We start from the raw sequence: 20,297 nt of genomic DNA, 5'->3' as shown, positions 1-20,297 counted from the left end.
GCATTATTTTCTACTCAGGGCAGGGTTTTGGTTAAATACATTTTTGTTCTGTTTTAAAATCTCTTATACGTGCTTTGTCCATCTACTAGTTAGCTGCAAATCAGCTGACCTCAGGCAAAGTTAAGTCCCTTGGGAAGTCCAGTACCTAGAGATAGGGAGACAATTTTGCTTGACATTGACACTATTTAGTTAGAAGTAACTATAAGTGTTTCGGTAGATCAGTGGAAATTGATTTTGGATGTTAGATAGTAGAAACTTCTTTTACCTTGAGGAGAACATAAATATTATCAATAATATCTATTAAAATATGCATTGGGGAAGAATGGAAAATAAGGCATAGAACTAATTCCAACCCACAGGGGTTTTATGAAGATTGGCTGAGGTAAACTGAGGAGTGTTACAATACATAATAAATTCTTTGGCCATTATAGCTTTTTTAAATTGTTGGCTCTTATTTTTACCAATCTGAGTTTTCATTGGCCTTTGTTTTTCTTACACAGTTAGAGGGAAAGGAATTATGATATGACCTTAAAAATCTCTGTGCCTCAGTTTTCTTCTAGTACTTCTTTATAGGGTTGTTGTGAGGATTAAGTGAGTTAATACATGTAAGGCACTTAGAACAGTGCCTGGCACATAATAAACACTATTTATATGTTAACTATTATTATTGTTAAGAACGATCCAAATACAGTGCTCAAGAGTGGAGAAGTCAGAATTCTAATAGGTTGCTATAGTAACTTAGACTCAAAGCTATAAAAATTTAGCTGACCTTCCTATCAAAGTTCAGTGATAATTCTGCTACATAAGCCTCTGGTATTCTTTTGTTATATCCACTCAGCAAATGTTCATTCTGAACCTAATGTGTCGGGCAGTGTGCCAGGTTTTGTGAGAGCTATGGAGGCCAAATGGATATAGACACTGCCCTCATGATACTTAAATAAGAACAAAAATAGCTATAATAAAAAAATATGCTAAGTATAGTAGGAACTTGCACTCAGAAGAGGGAGAGATTTACTTTCAGTTAGGAAAATCTTGAAGGAAATAGCACTTGAACTAGTTCTGAGTGGATGTGACGTTCAGAGATGGAGTGAGGAAGAAACAGATTTGTCATTGGAGGACACGATGTGAGGAAAGGAGTGGGGAAAGGAGTGGGTCTGTGCTGGAAAGGTGGTCCAGGCTGTCTTTAGTTGTACCTTCCCTGTTGTAAAATGAGGGTGGAGGTGCTAAAAATGGTAGATACTGGTTGAACATAATACTGCTGCCAAGCATTTTGCAGGTATTTCACGCTTGTTACTGAATTCCACACAATAACCAGATGAGCTAAGTATTATTTTCCCTATTTTAGAGGTGAGGAAAAGTTGTATACTTAGAAAGTAACTGCACAACCATTTAAGCACAGGAGTGGTTGATGGCAAAAGCCTGGGTTTCTTTCTAACATACCTGGCTGCCTCTTCAAAATCGCAAGCGATTGGTTGACAGATCATTAAACACATTCTACCATCTTGAGAATACTAATTGATACCAATTAGAATTTTCTTCATTACCACTTCTACAGTTTCAGCAAACAGATTTTCTGCCTCCAGCGTTTCCCAGAAACCCCTGATAAGAAGGTTTGTCTTTCCCCAAGACTGTTTCTGAAAAGGTTGCTGGTGAGCATGCAGTCCGTGCAGAGTTGGATGGTCGTTCTGGCTGTAGTGACTTGGGGTCCCACATCTACAGGCTGGACCCTCTCCCTTTTCAGTATCAGATAAATAGCGTTATCTGTGTAATCAAGTTCAAACTCAGAATGGAATTCAGGGACTCTGTGCCTTGGCTCCATTCACTTCCTGGCTTTGTTTCCAGATCTATAAAATAGCAGTAAAAATACTTTTATATGCCTCAAGGTTTATTGTGGGATAAGATAAAATTTAGTACATGGAATACTTCATAAACTGTTCACTGCCTTATAAATATTGTTTCTATAATCATAGTCTTGTGAAACAGTTACATCCTCAGAGGATACATAGGGGTCTTTGTTCCTACACTTGAGTGGCTTCAGATGGCTTATTTTAGCTTCTCCTTTTTTCTAACAGACTCAACTGTCATGTCTTTGTATTGTCATTATGCTTCCCTCCAACAGCCCACTCCTCTCTCAATTTGCTTTTAATCAGCAGTCAACTAGGAAACCACATAATAGAACTTGCTGGCACTATGTCTAAAATTAAAGAAATTTTGTTCTTCTCTTTAACAAGGGGTGAGAGGAAATTTTTTTAAAATCTCAATTGGCTTAAAATTTCATATTAATTTTTTAAATCTTATAAGTTTTTAAGCATTTTTAGAAATTAATAATGCATGCACTTAATCTTTCAAACAATGCAAAAGCATATAAAATAAAAAAGATCTGATCCCATCCTCCCTTTCCTTCCCAACAATTCCCTAGAAATAATCACTATTTACTGGTATGAATATATGACATAGGCACATAATGGTCTGCAACTTGCTTTTTTGACCAAACTGTTGAGCTTTTAGTGTCAGTACATTATTTGTTATTGCTACATAATAGAACCCCAGAACTTAGTGGTTTGACTATATTTATTACCTGAGTTCCTGTGAGTCAGGAGTTCAGTAGCGGCTTAACTGGGCACTTAGCTGGAGGTAGATTTGAGGTTGCAGTACTGGAGGCTTGAGTGGGGCTGAAGGCTTTACTTCTAAGGTGAAAAAACTCACAGACAGGCTGTTGGCAGGAGGCCTCAGTTCCTCTCTCTATAGGGTTGCTTGAGAATCTTCACAACATGGTAGCAGGCTTCCCCAAGAATGAGCCATCTTAGAGATTCACTAGATCCTAGAGAGAGCCAAGTAGAAGCAATCCTTCTTCTGACCTAGCCTCCGAAGTTATATCATTTTGCCATATTCTTTGCTGGAAGCAAGTTTCTAAGTTAGGTCCACATACAAGGGAAGTGAAATTAGACTTCACCTTTTGAAGGGAGGCATATCAAAGAATTTGTGGATATGTTTTAAACCTCCAGAGTATGTATAGCTCTCTCATTCATTTTCATGTTTGTGTTACGTTCCATAGTATGGAGGTACCATAATTTCCTTAACCATGCCCCCATTAGTAGATACTGTTACTCATCTAAACAGTGCTTCAGTGAATACGCACATACACCTTTACCAACTTGAGCTAGAATTTAGCCAGATACGTAAAAGTAGTTGTTGGGTTCTGAGGGTGGGCCAAAGGGGATGGATCCCTTAAAACTAAAGAGCTGGAATGCATGAAGGCATATTTTGCCTTTCAGCTGTGTTCTGGCTAGATGGTTCAGAAAGATATTGGAGTTAGTCATTTCATGTAATCAGACTCATACAAACAGAAAACATCTCAAAATATTCTCGGTATTAAAAACAAGTTTAATACTATGAGAAATGTGTGAATTAGAGGTATAGATGTCAACATGAGTGAAATTTATTAATGTAATATTGAGTAAAAAAAACAAGAACAGAAAAATATATAGCATGATGCTAGTTATATAAAATTTAAATGTGAAAAACAGTATTTTGTTGCTTAGAAATAGTGTACAGTAAAAATATAAAGAAATCTATGATAAATTCAGGGTAGTGGTTACTTGGAATGGACTGCAGTTGAGGAGGTACACACTTTTAGGGGGTTTCTTAATTGGCAGTTTTATTTCTTTATCAGAATAATGAGGACACAGATGTTGGTATTATTCTTTGTACTTTTTTGGTACATCTACAGTTATCACAATGAAAATTATGAGAGGCTCTTGATTTTTAAATTCTGAGCTCTTATTTTAGCTTCAACTTTTGGTATTAAGTATATACATTTGTTTATTGATGGTGATTTTAGTGCAGTGAAGATAGTCAAAAATTAATTAATTTTTAGGTAAAGTTAATATCTAAAGTAAATACAGTAGGCTCTGGGATTCAGGTGGATTTTCATCAGGAGACAATGAGCAAATCAATGAAAAGATTACCAGGCTCGGAGGAGTCCAACGACCTGTGTTATGGTCTGTTCACCACCATGTCTGACAGCGATTTGGAGCATTTAGTTAACTTGAGTCACAGTTTTCTCATCTGTAAATTGCAGGGAGCAAACCCACTTCTCGGTGCTATTATACAGATCACATGAAATTTTTTAAAAATTAAAAATATGAAAAGCACCTAGTCCAGTTACTGGCGCAGCAGATGTTCATTATTTTCTTCCTACTCCCACAGATTACTGCCATCATGATTCTGGTACCATGTCTAGCATTTAAGCAAGTATGTATTTTTGGTAATTATGTAAAGTTTGCATTTTTCTTTTGTCATGTAAGAAAAAATGTTCAGTATTAAATATTCGAGTGCCTTTATACAATGAGTTAAAATTATTTAATAGTGGATTATAAACTGTACAGTTGTCGTCTCTAGGGATTTCTTTTTGCTGACATTTGAGCAGACAGTTTTTTTGCTGACTGAATATCTCTTTGTTGTGTTGCTTTGAGCTCGTTAACGACCAAATTCTTATGTGGCAGCTGCACATTACACATGCTTATTCTCCACGTTCAGACCATAAATCTTCTGTGACTGAGTGACAACACCACCTGCAGAGTCTTTTGATGTTGCAGATATAGCACTAATAATGTTATTTCAAAATATTTCAGACCTGTTTTCTCATACATTTTAGCGCTACTGGGACAATGAAATGATATTTCAGGATATGAGAAGTTATTGTTATTGTTTTTTGTGTATTTTACAATGGAGACAGACTGGTAGTATTTGCTATATGTAGGATTGTAGAACATGGAACAGCAAGAGTATTCGGTATATACCCAGCTGAGGTTTGTTAAATACTTAGAGTAATGAGTATGTTATCATTTTTTCTCCCTAAAATCTATTTTCTAGCTTATTCTTATCTAACAACATGTTGAAGGTCAACACTGGGGCAATGACACACTCACCCATCCCAACCAAAGCTTTTTGTTTTGGTGGCACTACTTTTCGTGACTGGCAACGGAACACAGTGCTTGAAAGCAGAGGCTCAGTTCACGTCCTGGCTCCTCCCCTTATTAGTTTGTTCTCAAGTCACTGAACCTCTCTGTACCTCAGTTTCATCTGTAAAATGGGGATGACCATAACATCTGCCTCTCGGGGTAATTATGAAGATTGCTAATATTTACAATATATTAGAGCAGTGTCTGGCTCAGAATGAGGACTGTTTAAAGATTCATTAAATAAACACATCAAATAAATATAGCAGACAGACAGCTGTAGAGCATAGAGCACACAGGACTGGGCTTGGCTCTGTGGGCTCATCCCGGATTGGATCTTTCCCCAAACAGTAAAAGACACTGTCCTTTCAGTCAAATTAGTTATACAAGCTAATAAGGATAAGGAGGAATATAAAGTATCAGCAGATGATGCCTTCCCTTTGGCTTAACCAAACCAGAAGCCTAGGGGTTAAGGGAACCTATGTCATTTTTTAGGGCAGAGGGCTGGTGGGACAAGGGTAGGGAGGGATCTAGAGGGACAAACAGAAAATATCCATCACAGTTTCTAAGACAAAGTACATATTTATATATAGTGCATATATGATATGTAGGTATGTGCATATTTCTATATAAATTTTCCATTATCTTCCAATATATTTTCTAAGTTTCTACAGAAAGAAGTGTGATCTCGGCATGTAACTGGAATGAAAAAGTCTCACAGTCACTTAAAGGGTATTTCCAGCATTACTACTTCCTGGCTTAAACAAAGGAGGAACACAGTTCATTTTCCACTTAATTCAGAAAAGCCATTCCAAGCATGGTAGGAAATGTTAAAGAGCTGATAGATAGAATTGATACTACTACCTCCGAGGTAGAAATGCTGGCAAAACTATCCCCCAGTCTTTATGCCATATGCTTCTAATCTGCACCAATAATTCCTGTTCATAAATAGATATATTGAATTCTCTTTTTAGAGTAATAAATCTATGCCTAAATCAGTTTTTTCATTTTTCTTCTACTAGAGTACCATTGAGCTCACTCTGATGTTCACGTCTTCAATGGGAGGTAAAGCTGATATGGAATTTTCTGAATAAGAAAAGTGGTTAAAAGAACACTTCAGGGCTTCCCTGGTGGCGCAGTGGTTGAGAGTCCGCCTGCCGATGCAGGGGACGCGGGTTCGTGCCCCGGTCCGGGAAGATCCCACGTGCCGCAGAGCAGCTGGGCCCGTGAGCCATGGCCACTGAGCCTGCACGTCCGGAGCCTGTGCTCCACAGCAGGAGAGGCCATAGCAGTGAGAGGCCCGCGTACCAAAAAAAAAAGAACACTTCAAAAGAAACCATTGTCTAACAGACTGGACACACATTGTCCTGGGGAGTTGAGGTAGCTGAGAGATGATGAATGAACAGGCTTTAATTCTCTTGGTGATTTGTTGCTAGAGGACCATTTTAAATTTCTTCCCTGGAGCCTTGAGAAGGTAGCTCACTTGCCTCACAGCGTTGGGTTAATTCTGTGTTCAGGTACACAAGGGACCTGATTAACCCTGGTTTGACAATTAGTTGTTGGTAGCTAATAACTAATTATTCAGGACATGAGGAAACACATTTTTGTAACCTTCCCTCCCCCTCCAAAAACAATATATTCAATAAATTCACATAGGGGAACTTTAGCCTGCCTATGGTTGGGAGCCAATTTTGTTTGCCCGACTTTTGAACCTTTGAATTTAATGAGGGGTTGCTGACACTTTCTCCCATTCAACAGCTAGGAATTTAGTTTTCCCAGATTTGCAAATCAGGATCAACTTTACCCAAAACACTGTGTGGGAGGTGGAATTCTAAGATGACCCCCCCAGTGACCCTCACCCTTTGTCTTATTCCCTCACCTGTGAATATGAGACATCATTCCTGTGATTATGTTATCTTCCCTGGCAGAGGGGTTTTTGCAGATGTACTTAAGGTTAGTAATCAGTTGACCTTAAGACAAACTATTGAGTGGGCCTAGCATAATCATATGAGCCCTTTAAAAGCAAAGAGTTTTCTCTGGCTGGTGGCAGAAGTGGAAGTCCGAGAGATTTGAAGCGTGAGAAGGACATGCTGCTGTTGGCTTTGAAGACAGAGGGGCCACATGAATACAGGTGGCCTTTAAGAGCATGGAGTGGCCCCAGCTGACAGACAGTAAGAAAATGGGACCCTCATGCAAGGACCTGGGTACTATCAGCAGCCTAAATGATCTTGGAAGCAGGTTTTTTCCCAGAGCCTCCAGATAAGAGCCAAGCGTAGCCACACCTTGATTTCAGCCTTCATGAGACCCTGAGCAGAGACCCAGCTGAGCCATCCATTCGTACTTATGACCTCCACAACTGGAAGCTTATAAATGGTGTTTTAAGTGACTACATGTGTGGCCTAGAAGTATATTTTGTGACTAGTTTATCTTGAAAGGAATACCGGGGAGTTATACTGCTCTAAGCTATAAGTGTTATGGGTACTTTCCCAAGAAAAAAGTTGATGGCCAGGGTGTTTGCTTAGGATACAGTTACTTCAGTAATGGTGTGAAAAACCACACATTCTTCTGTTAGGGAACAGTCTGCTGCTGGTATGTAATTTTTATGTGTTTGATTCTTACAGGAAGGAGCTTTTACAAACCATTAACATTTATTAAACAAACCCACAACCTGTGACAGAAATCAGTGAACTTTTTCTGTGAAGGGCCACATGGTAAATACTTGTGGCTTTGGGGCCCATATGGTCTCCATCGCAACTATAATCAATTCTGTCCTGGCATCACAGCAGACACAGACAATATTTGAGTGAATGAGTGTAGCTGTGTGCCAGGAAAACTTTATTTATGGTCATAATTTGGCTTGTGTTATCAGTGTCTTATCTCTGGGTTTTTTTTCTTTTTACTCATGGCTGGTAGGTACTAGTTATTCCTTTAATTTATCACAACTGATTTCTGCCCTCATTCGTAGCTTTTCCTGACTTGAATTTACAAGAAACCTCCCCCACCAAAAAAAGTCTCTTTACTGAATTATCTTATAATCTTGAGCATGTTTTTTGTTTTGCGGTACGCGGGCCTCCCACTGCTGTGGCCTCTCCCGCTGCGGAGCACAGGCTCCGGACACGCAGGCTCAGCGGCCATGGCTCACGGGCCCAGCCGCTCCGCGGCATGTGGGATCTTCCCGGACCGGGGCACGAACCCGTGTCCCCTGCATCTGCAGGTGGACTCTCAACCACTGCGCCACAGGGAAGCCCTTGAGCATGTTTTTAAGTGACAAAATTGGTAGGAGAAGGACTATAGAATCTGTTTTATTACATAAGCATAGTGTATAAAACTTAATTTTAAAAGAGGCAAAGGTCATTCCTTTTATTTATTGAGGTATAATTGATGTGAAACTTTATATTAGTTTCAGGCATACAGCATAATGATTTGATAATCGTGTATACTGGCAAAATGATAAGCCTAGTTAACATCCAACACTACACATAGTTACACATTTTTTTTCTTTCTTGTGATGAGAACTTTTAAGATTTATTCTGTTAGTAACTTTTTTTTTTTTAAACGGGAGTCACTGAGCTTTATGGTTTCATTTGGCCCCAAAAATACACTTTTAGGGGGCCTCAAATTACTAGACATGTGAATTTGAATGTTCCCCACCACCAGGTCCCTTCCACCTTTCGGTTCCTCCCAGGAGCTCCAAAGCCAAAGTTGAGTCTGTCCCACTCGGGTCGTTCCACAGCGGCTCTGCTTCCTGGGGGCTGCAGTTGCGATGTGAATGACGGTGACGTTCCAGCTCAGGGGCCTCTGCCAGCTGCTGTCACATGATTGCACGGCACGAGTTTTGTTTCCAGGCCGTTTTATAGATGGCTTTAGACTGTATTCCCAGCACTTCGGATTTGGACACCAGGTCATCTAGCTTCTCGCCCCGCTCTAACAAAGACTCCACGGTGTTGTGCAGGATGATTTTGGTCTCATCTAGTTCAGCCTGCACTTTAGTCATTGGGTCAACTTCTCGGAGGTTCTGGTATCTACTGAGGTGACCGTCCAGGCCTGCATACTGGATGGTATTGGGGGATCCAACTGGCCAGTCTGGCCTTTCGACCTGCTTGGAGAATTCGTCTAGTACCTTCTCCAGCAAGGTAAACGCCACCCGGGATGGGTATTCACTGTCAGCAATGACCACTCCCACCAGACTGTCGCTTCTCACTTAGACATGGCACAGATATTCTTGTTCTTTGACAGAAGCTCTGCTGCCTTTTGAAGAGCGCTCCACAATCAGTTGACTTGTGAAGGTCATGAATTCCTGAACGCTGGACCTCTGGAAGAAGCTGAAGGAGGACACGTCGTACGCAGCTTTGAGCGGCACCGCCTTGGCATCGCCTTTGTACGGGACGCTGAGGCTGTACAGCTTCATGGCGCCGCGCCCTCGGGCTAGCTACCCGCCTGGCCGCGGGACCAGTTTGCAGGGAGCAGCATGGCGCTGCCCCTCGAGACCGCCATCAGCTGCTGACGGGTCGGCCACTCTCTTAGTAACTTAAATATGCAGTGCAGTATTAACTATAGTCGCCAGTCTGTACATTACATCCCCTGACTTATTTATTGTGTAACTGAAAGTTTGTACATTTTGTCCTCTTCATCCTTTTCACCCACCACCCTCGCCCCGCCCCGCCCCGCCCCACCCTAGCTTCTCCACATTTGACAGCCGCCTATCTGTGAGCTCAGTTTTTTCTTTTGATTCCACATAAAAGTGACATCGTACAGTATTTTTCTTCCTCTGACTTATTTCACTTAGCATAATGCGCTCAAGGTCCATTCCTGTTGTCACAAATGGCAAGATTTCTTTTTTTTTTAATGGCTGAGCAATATTCCACTGTGTGTGTGTGCGTGCGTGTGCGTGTGTGTCTGTGTCACATCTTTATCCATTCACTCATCAAAGGCCACTTAGGTTACATATCTTGGCTGTTGTACATAATGCTGGACTGAACATGGCAGTGTGTGTATATATATATATATATATATATCTTTTCAACTTAGTGTTTTCATTGGGGGGGGGCGCTGGAATAAATACCCAGGGGTGGATTGCTGTATCATACAGTAGGTCTATCTTGAGGAACCTCCATACTGTTTTCCATAGTGGCTGCACCAATTTACATTCTCACCCAGAGAGCACAAGGATTCCCTTTTCTTCATATGTTTCCTAAGACTTGTTATTTTTTGTCTTTTTGATAATAGCCATTCTAACAGTTAGGAGGTGATGTCTCATTGTGTCTCTGATTTGCATTTTCCTGATGATTAGTGATGTTGAACACTTTTCATATGTCTGTTGTATGTCTTCTTTGGGAAAATGTCTATTCAGATTCTGTGCCTATTTTTTAAATGAAATTACTGGTTTTCTTGCTATTGAGTTATATGACTTCTTTATATAATTTGGATACTAACCCCTTAACAGATACATGATTTACAGATATTTTCTCCCATTCAGTAGGTTGCCTTTTCATTTTGTTGATGGTTTCGTTTGCTGTGCAGAAGCATCTTAGTTTGATGTAGTCCCACTTGTTTATTTTTGCTTTTGTTGTCTCTGCTTTTGGTGTCAATCCCAAAAATCATAGCCAAGACTTAAGGACTTTACCACCTATTTTTTTTTAGATGTTTTATGGTTTCAGGTCTTACATTAGGTACTATTAAGTCTTTACCCCATTTGGAATTAATGCTTTGTGTGTGGTGTAAGATAGGTTCAGTTTCATTCTGTTGCATATGGCTGTCCGGTTTTCCCATCTCCATTTATTGAAGACATTGTTCTTTCCCCCATTGTATATTCTTGGCTTCTTTGTCATAAATTAATTGACCATACATGTGTGGTTTCTGGGCTCTCTGTTCTGTTCTGTTGATATATATGTCTGTTTTTATGCCAATACCATACTGTTTTGATTACTATAGTTCTGTAATTATAGCTTAAATTTAGAAAGTGTGATGCCTCCAGCTTCGTTTTTATTTCTCAAGATTGCTTTGGCTACTCAGGGACTTTTGTGATTCCATACAAATTTTAGGATCATTTGTTCAATTTCTATGAAAAATACCATTGGAATTTTTATAGAGATTGCATGGACTCTGTAGATTGCTTTGGATGGTGTGGATATTTTAACAATGTTCTTCTAATTCGTGATCTCAGAATATTTTTCCATTTATTTGTGTCTTCTTTAATTCCTTACATCAATGTCTTATAGTTTTCAGTATACAGGTCCATTACCTACTCAGTTAAATTTTTTCCTAGGTATTTTATTCTCTTTCATGCAATTGTAAATGGAATTGGTTTCTTAATTTCTCTTTGTGATAGTTTGTTATTAGTGTATAGAAACGCAGTAGATTTTTGTATATTGATTTTGTATCCTGAAACTTTATTGAATTTGTTTATTAGTTCTAACACTTTCTTTGTGGAGTCTTTAGGGTTTTCTATTTATAATACCATGTTATTTGCAAATACTGACAATTTTACTTCTTTCTCTCTAATTTGGATGTCTTTTATTTCTTTTTTTTTTTTAGAAGATGTTTATTAATTTATTTATTTTTGCTCTGTTGGGTCTTCGTTTCTGTGCGAGAGCTTTCTCTAGTTGTGGCAAGTGGGGGCCACTCTTCATCGTGGTGCGTGAGCTTCTCACTGTCGTGGCCTCTCTTGTTGCAGAGCACAGGCTCCAGACGCGCAGGCTCAGTAGTTGTGGCTCACGGGCCTAGTTGCTCCGCAGAATGTGGGATCCTCCCAGACCAGGGCTCGAACCCGTGTCCCCTGCATTAGCAGGCAGATTCTCAACCACTGCGCCACCAGTGGAAGCCCCTATTTCTTTTTCTTGCCTAATTGTTCGGGCTAGGACTTCCAATACTGTGTTGAATAAAAGTGGTGAGAATGGGCATACTTGTCTTGTTCCTGATTTTACAGGAAAAGCTTTCAGCTTTTCACTGTTGAGTATGATGTTAGCTATGGGCTTATCATATATGGCCTCTATTACGTTGAGGTACATTCCTTCTGTACCCACTTTGCAGAGAATTTTTATCATAAATGTTGAATTTTCCTAAATGCTTTTCCTGCATCTAATGAGATAATCATACGGTTTTTATCCTTCATTTTGTTAATGTGGTATATAACATTGATTTGCAGATGTTGAACCATCCTTGCATCACTGGAATAAATCCCACTGGATTATGGTGTATGATTCTTTTCATGTATTGATGAATCCAGTTTGCTAATATTTTGTTGAGGATTTTTGCATCCATATTCATCAGGGGTGTTGGCCTGTAATTTTCTTTTGTTGTGGCATCCTTGTCTGATTTTGGTATCAAGGTAATGCTGACCTCTTAAAATTACTTTTGAAGTCTTATCTCTTCTGTTTTTTTGGAAGAGTTTTGAGAAGGATTGGTATTAATTCTTGAATATTTGTCAGAATTCACCAGTGAAGCTGTCTTATCCTGGACTTTTGTTTGCTAGGAGGCTTTTCTTTTGTTTTGTTTTTAGGTTTTTTGTTTTGTTTTGTTTTGTTTTATTTATTTTTTTATACAGCAGGTTCTTATTAGTCATCAGTTTTATACACATCAGTGTATACATGTCAATCCCAATTGCCCAATTCAGCATACCACCATCCCCAGCCCCCCACGGCTTTCCCCCCTTGGTGTCCATACATTTGTTCTCTACATCTGTGTCTCAACTTCTGCCCTGCAAACCAGTTCATCTGTACCATTTTTCTAGGTTCCATATACAAGCCTTAAGATACGATATTTGTTTTTCTCTTTCTGACTTACTTCACTCTGTATGACAGTCTCTAGATCCATCCATGTCTCAACAAAGGACTCAATTTCGTTCCTTTTTATGGCTGAGTAATACTCCATTGTATATATGTACTACATCTTCTTTATCCATTCATCTGTTGTTGGGGATTTAGGTTGCTTCCATGACCTGGTTATTGTAAATAGTGCTGCAATGAACATTGGGGTTGCATGTGTCTTTTTCAATTATGGTTTTCTCTTGGTATATGCCCAGTAGTGGGATTGCTGGATCATATGGTAATTCTATTTTTAGTTTTTTAAGGAATTTCCATACTGTTCTCCAAGTGGGTGTAACAATTTACATTCCCACCAACAGTGCAAGAGAGTTCCCTTTTCTCCACACCCTCTCCAGCATTTGTTGTTTGTACATTTTCTGATGATGCCCATTCTAACTGGTGTGAGGTGAAACCTCACTGTAGTTTTGATTTGCATTTCTCTAATAATTAGTGATATTGACCAGCTTTTCATGTGCTTCTTGGCCATCTGTATGTCTTCTTTGGAGAAATGTCTATTTAGGTCTTCTGCCCATTTTTGGATTGGGTTGTTTGTTTCTTTAATATTGAGCTGCATGAGCTGTTTATATATTTTGGAGATTAATCCTTTGTCCGTTGATTCATTTGCAAATATTTTCTCGCATTCTGAGGGTTGTCTTTACGTCTTGTTTATGGTTTCCTTTGCTGTACAAAAGCTTTTAAGTTTCATTAGGTCCCATTTGTTTATTTTTGTTTTTATTTCCATTACTCTAGGAGGTGGATCAAAAAAGATCTTGCTGTCATTTATGTCAAAGAGTGTTCTTCCTATGTTTTCCTCTAAGAGTTTTATAGTGTCCGGTCGTACATTTAGGTCTCGAATCCATTTTGAGTTTATTTTTGTGTATGGTGTTAGGGAGTGTTCTAATTTCATTCTTTTACATGTAGCTGCCCAGTTTTCCCAGCACCACTTATTGAAGAGACTGTCTTTTCTCCATTGTATATCCTTGCCTCCTTTGTCATAGATTAGTTGACCATAGGTGTGTGGGTTTATCTCTGGGCTTTCTATCTTGTTCCACTGATCTATGTTTCTGTTTTTGTGCCAGTACCCTATTGTCTTGTTACTGTAGCTTTGTGGTACAGTGTGAAGTCAGGGAGTCTGATTCCTCCTGCTCCCTTTTTTTCCCTCAAGACTGCTTTGGCTATTCAGGGTCTTTTGTGTCTCCATAGAAATTTTAAGATTTTTTGTTCTAGTTATGTAAAAAATGCCATTGGTAATTTGATAGGGATTGCATTGAATCTGTAGATTGCTTTGGGTAGTATAGTCATTTTCACAATATTGATTCTTCCAATCCAGGAACATGGTATATCTCTCCATCTGTTGGTATCATCTTTAATTTCTTTCATCAGTGTCTTATAGTGTTCTGCATACAGGTCTTTTGTCTCCCTAGGTAGGTTTATTCCTAGGTATTTTATTCTTTTTGTTGCAATGGTAAATGGGAGTGTTTCCTTAATTTCTCTTTCAGATTTTTCATCATTAGTGTGTAGGAATGCAATAGATTTCTTGGCATTAATTTTGTATCCTGCACCTTTACCAATTGATTAGCTCTAGTAGTTTACTGGTGGCATTTTCAGGATTCTCTATTTATAGTATCGTGTCATCTGCAAACAGTGACACTTTTACTTCTTCTTTTCCAATTTGTATTCCTTTTATTTCTTTTTCTTCCCTGATTGTCATGGCTAGGACTTCCAAAACTACGTTGAATAATAGTGGTGAGAGTGGATATCCTTGTCTTGTTCCTGACCTTAGAGGAAATGCTTTCAGTTTTTCACCTTTGAGAATGATGTTTGCTGTGGCTTTGTCGTATATGGCCTTTATTATGTTGAGGTAGGTTCCATCTGTGCCCACTTTCTGGAGAGTTTTTATCATAAATGGGTGTCGAATTTTGTCAAAAGCTTTTTCTGCATCTACTGAGATGATCATATGGTTTTTATTCTTCAATTTGTTAATGTGGTGTATCACATTGATTGATTTGCCTATATTGAGGAATCCTTGCATCCCTGGGATAAATCCCTCTTGACCGTGGTGTATGATCCTTTTAATGTGTTGTTGGATACTGTTTGCTAGTATTTTGTAGAGGATTTTTGCATCTATATTCATCAGTGATATTGTTCTGTAATTTTCTTTTTTTGTAGTACCTTTGTATGGTTTTGGTATCAGGATGATGGTGGCCTCATACAATGAGTTTGGGAGTGTTCCTTCCTCTGCAATTTTTTGGAACAGTTTGAGAAGGATGGGTATTAGCTCTTCTCTAAATATTTGATAGCATTCACCTGTGAAGCCATCTGGTCCTGGACTTTTGTTTGTTGGAAGATTTTTAATCACAGTTTCATTTTCATTACTTGTGATTAGTCTGTGTATATTTTCTATTTCTTCATGGTTCAGTCTTTGAAGGTTATACCTTTCTAAGAATTTGTCCATTTCTTCCAGGTTGTCCATTTTATTGGCATAGAGTTGCTTGTGGTAGTCTCTTAGGATGCTTTGTATTTCTGTGGTGTCTGTGGTAACTTCTCCTTTTTCATTTCTAATTTTATTGATTTCAGTCCTCTCCCTCTTTTTCTTCATGAGTCTAACTAATGGTTTATCAATTTGTTTATCTTCTCAAAGAACCAGCTTTTAGTTTTATTGATCTTTGCTATTGTTTTCTTTGTTTCTATTTCATTTATTTCTCCTCTGATCTTCATTATTTCTTTCCTTCTGCTAACTTTGGGTTTTGTTTGTTCTTCTTTCTCTAGTTCCTTTAGGTGTAAGGTTAAATTGTTGATTTGAGATTTTTCTTGTTTCTTGAGGTAGGCTTGTATAGCTATAAACTTTTCTCTTAGAAATGCTTTTGCTGCATCCCATAGGTTTTGGATCGTTGTGTTTTCATTGTCATTTGTCTCTAGGTATTTTTTGATTTCCTCTTTGATTTCTTCAGTGATCTCTTGGTTATTTAGTAACGTATTGTTTAGCCTCCACATGTTCGTGTTTTTTACATTTTTTTCCCTGTAATTCATTTCTAATCTCACAGCGTTGTGGTCAGAAAAGATGCTTGATATGATTTCAGTTTTCTTAAATTTACTGAGGCTTGATTTGTGACCCAAGATGTGAGCTATTCTGGAGAATGTCCCTTGTGCACTTGAGAAGAAAGTGTAACCTGCTGTTTTTGGATGGAATGTCCTATAAATATCAATTAAATCTATCTGGTCTGTTGTGTCATTTAAAGCTTGTGTTTCCTTATTTATTTTCTTTTTGGATGATCTGTCCATTGGATGATCTGTCTATTGGTTAAAGTCCCCCACTATTATTTTGTTACTGTCTATTTCCTGTTTTATAGCTGTTAGCAATTGCCTTATGTATTGAGGTGGTCCAAGTTGGGTGCATATATATTTATAATTGTTATATCTTCTTCTTGGATTGATCCCTTGATCATTATGTAGTGTCCTTCCTTGTCTCTTGTAACATTCTTTATTTTAAATTCTATTTATCTGATATGACTATTGCTACTCCAGCTTTCTTTTGATTTCCATTTACATGGAATATCTCTTTCCATCCCCTCATTTTCAGTCTGTATGTGTCCCTAGGTTTGAAGTGGGTCTCTTGTAGACAGTATATATATTGGCTGCAGCATTTAATCCAGTCACATTTAAGGTAATTGTCGATATGTATGTTCCTATGACCATTTTCTTAATTGTTTTGGGTTTGTTTTTGTAGGTCCTTTTTTTCTCTTGTGTTTCCCACTTAGAGAAGTTACTTTAGCATTTGTTGTAGAGCTGGTTTGTTGGTGCTGAATTCCCTTATCTTTTGCTTGTCTGTAAAGCTTTTGATTTCTCCTTCAAATCTGAATGAGATCCTTGCTGGGTAGAGTAATCTTGGTTGTAGGTTCTTTACTTTCATCACTTTAATTATATCATGCCACTCCCTTCTGGCTTGTAGAGTTTCTGCTGAGAAATCAGCTGTTAACCTTAAGGGAGTTCCCTTGTATGTTATTTGTCATTTTTCCCTTGCTGCTTTCAATAATTTTTATTTGTCTTTAATTTTTGCCAATTTGATTACTTTGTGTCTTGGCATGTTTCTCCTTGGGTTTATCCTGTATGGGACTCTCTGCGCTTCCTGGACTTGGGTGCCTATTTCCTTTCCCATGTTAGGAACGTTTTCAACTATAATCTCTTCAAATATTTTCTCGGGTCCTTTCTCTCTTCTCCTTCTGGGACCCCTATAATGCGAATGTTCTTGTGTTTACTGTTGTCCCAGAGGTCTCTTAGGCTGTCTTCATTTCTTTTCATTCTTTTTTCTTTATTCTGTTCCACAGCAGTGAATTCCACCATTCTTTCTTCCAGGTAACTTATCCATTCTTCTGCCTCAGTTATTCTGCTCTTGATTCCTTCTAATATAGTTTTCATTTCAGTTATTTTATTGTTCATCTCAGTTTGTTTGTTCTTTATTCTTCTTGGTGTTTGTTAAACATTTCTTGCATCTTCTCTATCTTTGCCTCCATTCTTTTTCCGAGGTCCTGGATCATCTTCACTATCATTATTCTGAATTCTTTTTCTGGAAGGTTGCCTCTCTCCACTTCATTTCGTTGTTTTTCTGAGGTTTTATCTGTTTCACTATCATTATTTTCAATTCTTTTTCTGGAAGGTTGCCTATCTCCACTTCATTTAGTTGTTTTTCTGGGGTTTTATCTTGTTTCTTCATCTGGTACATAACCCTCTGCCTTTTCATCTTGTCTATCTTTCTGTGCATGTGTTTTTTTTTTCCCCACAGTCTGCAGGAATGTAGTTCTTCTTGCTTCTGCTGTCTGCCTTCTGGTGGATGAGGCTATCTTTAGGAGGTTTTGATTACTGATTCAACCTCCCTATTGGTCTGTTCAGATTTTCTATTTCTTCATGATTCGGTCTTGGAAGGTTTTATGTTTCAAAGAATTTATCTATTTCTCCTAGGTTGTCCAGTTTTTTGGCATATAATTGTTCATAGTAGTGTCTGAAAATTCTTTGTATTTCTGTGGTATCTATTTTGATGTCACCTCTTTCAATTCTGACTTTAGCTGAAAGTTTGTCCATTTGTTGTTTATCTTCTCAAAATGGCAGCTCTTGATTTCATTGATGTTTTCTATTGTCATTTTAGTCTCTATTTCATTTTTCTACTCTGACTTTTGTTATTTTAATTCTTCTACTAACTTTGAGTCTCAATTTGTTTTTTTTTTCTAGTTTCTTTAGTGTAAAGTTACGTTGTTTATGTGAGATTTTTCTTGTTTCCTGACGTCAGCATTTATAGCTATGCACTTCCCTGTTAGAATTACTTTTGCTGCATCCCATAAGTTTTGGTATGCTGTATTTACATTTTCATTAGTCTTAAGGTATTTTTTGTTTCCTCTTTGATTTCTTCTTTGACCCATTTGTTCAGTAGCATGTTGTTTAATTTCCACATATTTGTGCATTTTCCAGTTTTCTTCTTGTAATTGAATTCTAGTTTCCTACCATTGTGGTTGGAAAAGATGCTTGATATTATTTTAGTCTTCTTAACTTTGTTAAGACTTGTCTTCTGGCCTCATATATTATCTATCCTGGAGAATACTCCATGTGCACTTGAGAAGATTGTGCATTCTGTTGCTTCTTGGATGAAATGTTCTGTATATATCTGTTAAGTCTCTATGTTCTAACATGTCATTTAAGGCCAGTGTTTCCTTATTGATTTTCTGTCTGGATGATCTATCCATTGATGTAAGTGGTGTATTAAAGTCCCTCATTGTTATTGTATTGCTGTCTTTTTCTCCCTGTAGGTCTGTTAATATTTGCTTTATATATTTAGGTGCTCCTATGTTGGGTGCATAAATATTTACAAATATTTTCTTATTTGTTTAACACCTTTGTGTGATGCCCTTCTTTGTCTCTTATTAATATCTTTGTTTTAAAGTTTATTTTGTCTGATGTAAGTATAGCTACCCCAGCTTTCTTTTTGTTTCCGTTTGCAGGGAATATATTTCTCTATCCCCTCTCTTTCAGTCTCTGTGTCCTTGTATCTGAAGTGAGTCTCCTGTAGGCAACATATAGGTGGGTGGGTTTTTTTAATCCACTCTGTATCTTTCAATGGGAAAATGTAGCCCATTGACATTTAAAGTAATTGTTGATAGGTATGGACTTACTTCCATTTTGTTAATTGTTTTCTGGCTGTTTTGCAGGTCCTGTATTCCTTTCTTCTCTTTTTGTCTTCTTTTGTGGTTTGATGACATACTTTAGTGGTATGCTTAGATTCCTTTATGTGTTGTGTATCTACTAGAGGTGTTTTTCTTTGTGGTTATCTTGAAGCTTACATATAAGAACTTATTTATAACAGTCTGTTTTAAGCTGGTAACAACTTAAATTTAAATAGGTTCTAAAGCTCTACAGTTTTGCTCTCCCCACCCCCACGTTTTGTTTTTGATGTCACATTTACATCTTTTTATCCTGTGTATTCTTCAACTAATTATTATAATTATAGTTATTTTTATTAGTTTTGTGTTTTAATCTCCATACTAGCTCTATAAGTGATTAATCTACCACCTTTACATTAGATTATTCTGAATTTTACCTTTACCAGTGATACTTATTCTTTAATATGTTCTCTGTTACTGATTAGCACCTTCTTGTTTCAGCTTAAAGAAGTCCCTTTAACATTTCTTATAAGGCCAGTTTAGTGGTGAACTCCTTTAGCTTTTGCTTTTCTGGAAAAACTCTCTCTCTCCTTCAATTCTGAATGATAACTTTGCCAGATTGAGTATTCTTGGTTGACAGTTTTTCCTCTAAGCACTTTGAATATATTGTGCCACTCCCTTCTGGCCTGCAAAGTTTCTGCTGAAAAATCTGTTGTTTTTATGAGGATTCCCTTATATGGAATAGGTTGGGGGGTTTTCTTGCTGCTTTTAAGATTTTCTCCTTGTCTTTATCTTTTGACACATTAATTATAATGTGTCTTTGTGTGGGTCTCTCTGGGTTCATCTTATTTGGAACTCTCTGGATTTCCTGGATCTGGATATCAGTCCCTCCCCAGGTTGGGGAACTTCTCAGCCATTATTTTCTTTCAATAAATTTTCTGCCCCTTTCTCTCTTATTTTCCTGGGACCCCTATAATGCAAATGTTGGTCTGCTTGATGTTGTCTTGTAAGTCCCTCAAAGTATCTTCACTTTTTTTTCCACTCTGTTTCCTTTTTGCTGCTTTGATTGGGAGAGTTCCACTGTCCTGTCCTTGAGTTCACTGATCCTTTCTCCTGCTTTATCTAGTCTACTCTTGAGCCCCTTTAGTGTATTTTTCAGTTATTGTATTCTTCAGCTCTGTGACTTCTTTTGATACTTTCTTATATTTTCCCTTTGTTGAAGTTCTGACTGTATTCATCCATTCTTCTCCTAAATTCAGTGAGAATCTTTATGACAGTTATTTTGAACTCTTTATCAGGTAAATTACTTATCTTTGTTTCATTTAAGTCTTTTTTTGATGTTTTATCTTGTTCTTTCCTGTGGAACATATTTCTCTGTTTCTTCATTT

At 37.9% G+C, this 20,297-nt stretch overlaps 1 protein-coding gene and 1 pseudogene across 1 annotated transcript in view; one reads left to right on the top strand and one right to left on the bottom strand.

Moving 5' to 3' along the window:
• TMEM123 (transmembrane protein 123) overlaps positions 1–20,297 on the top strand; it is a 72,994-nt gene that overhangs the window by 35,537 nt on the left and 17,160 nt on the right. The gene's annotated exons all lie outside the window — the stretch shown is intronic.
• On the bottom strand, positions 8,517–9,461 carry LOC101276895 (synaptobrevin homolog YKT6-like; annotated as a pseudogene).

This window comes from Orcinus orca, chromosome 8, assembly GCF_937001465.1.
Source record: "Orcinus orca chromosome 8, mOrcOrc1.1, whole genome shotgun sequence".
Lineage (NCBI taxonomy): Eukaryota > Metazoa > Chordata > Mammalia > Artiodactyla > Delphinidae > Orcinus > Orcinus orca.
The sequence above is the reverse complement of the archived record's forward strand: the minus strand, read 5'-3'. Positions and strand labels throughout refer to the sequence as shown.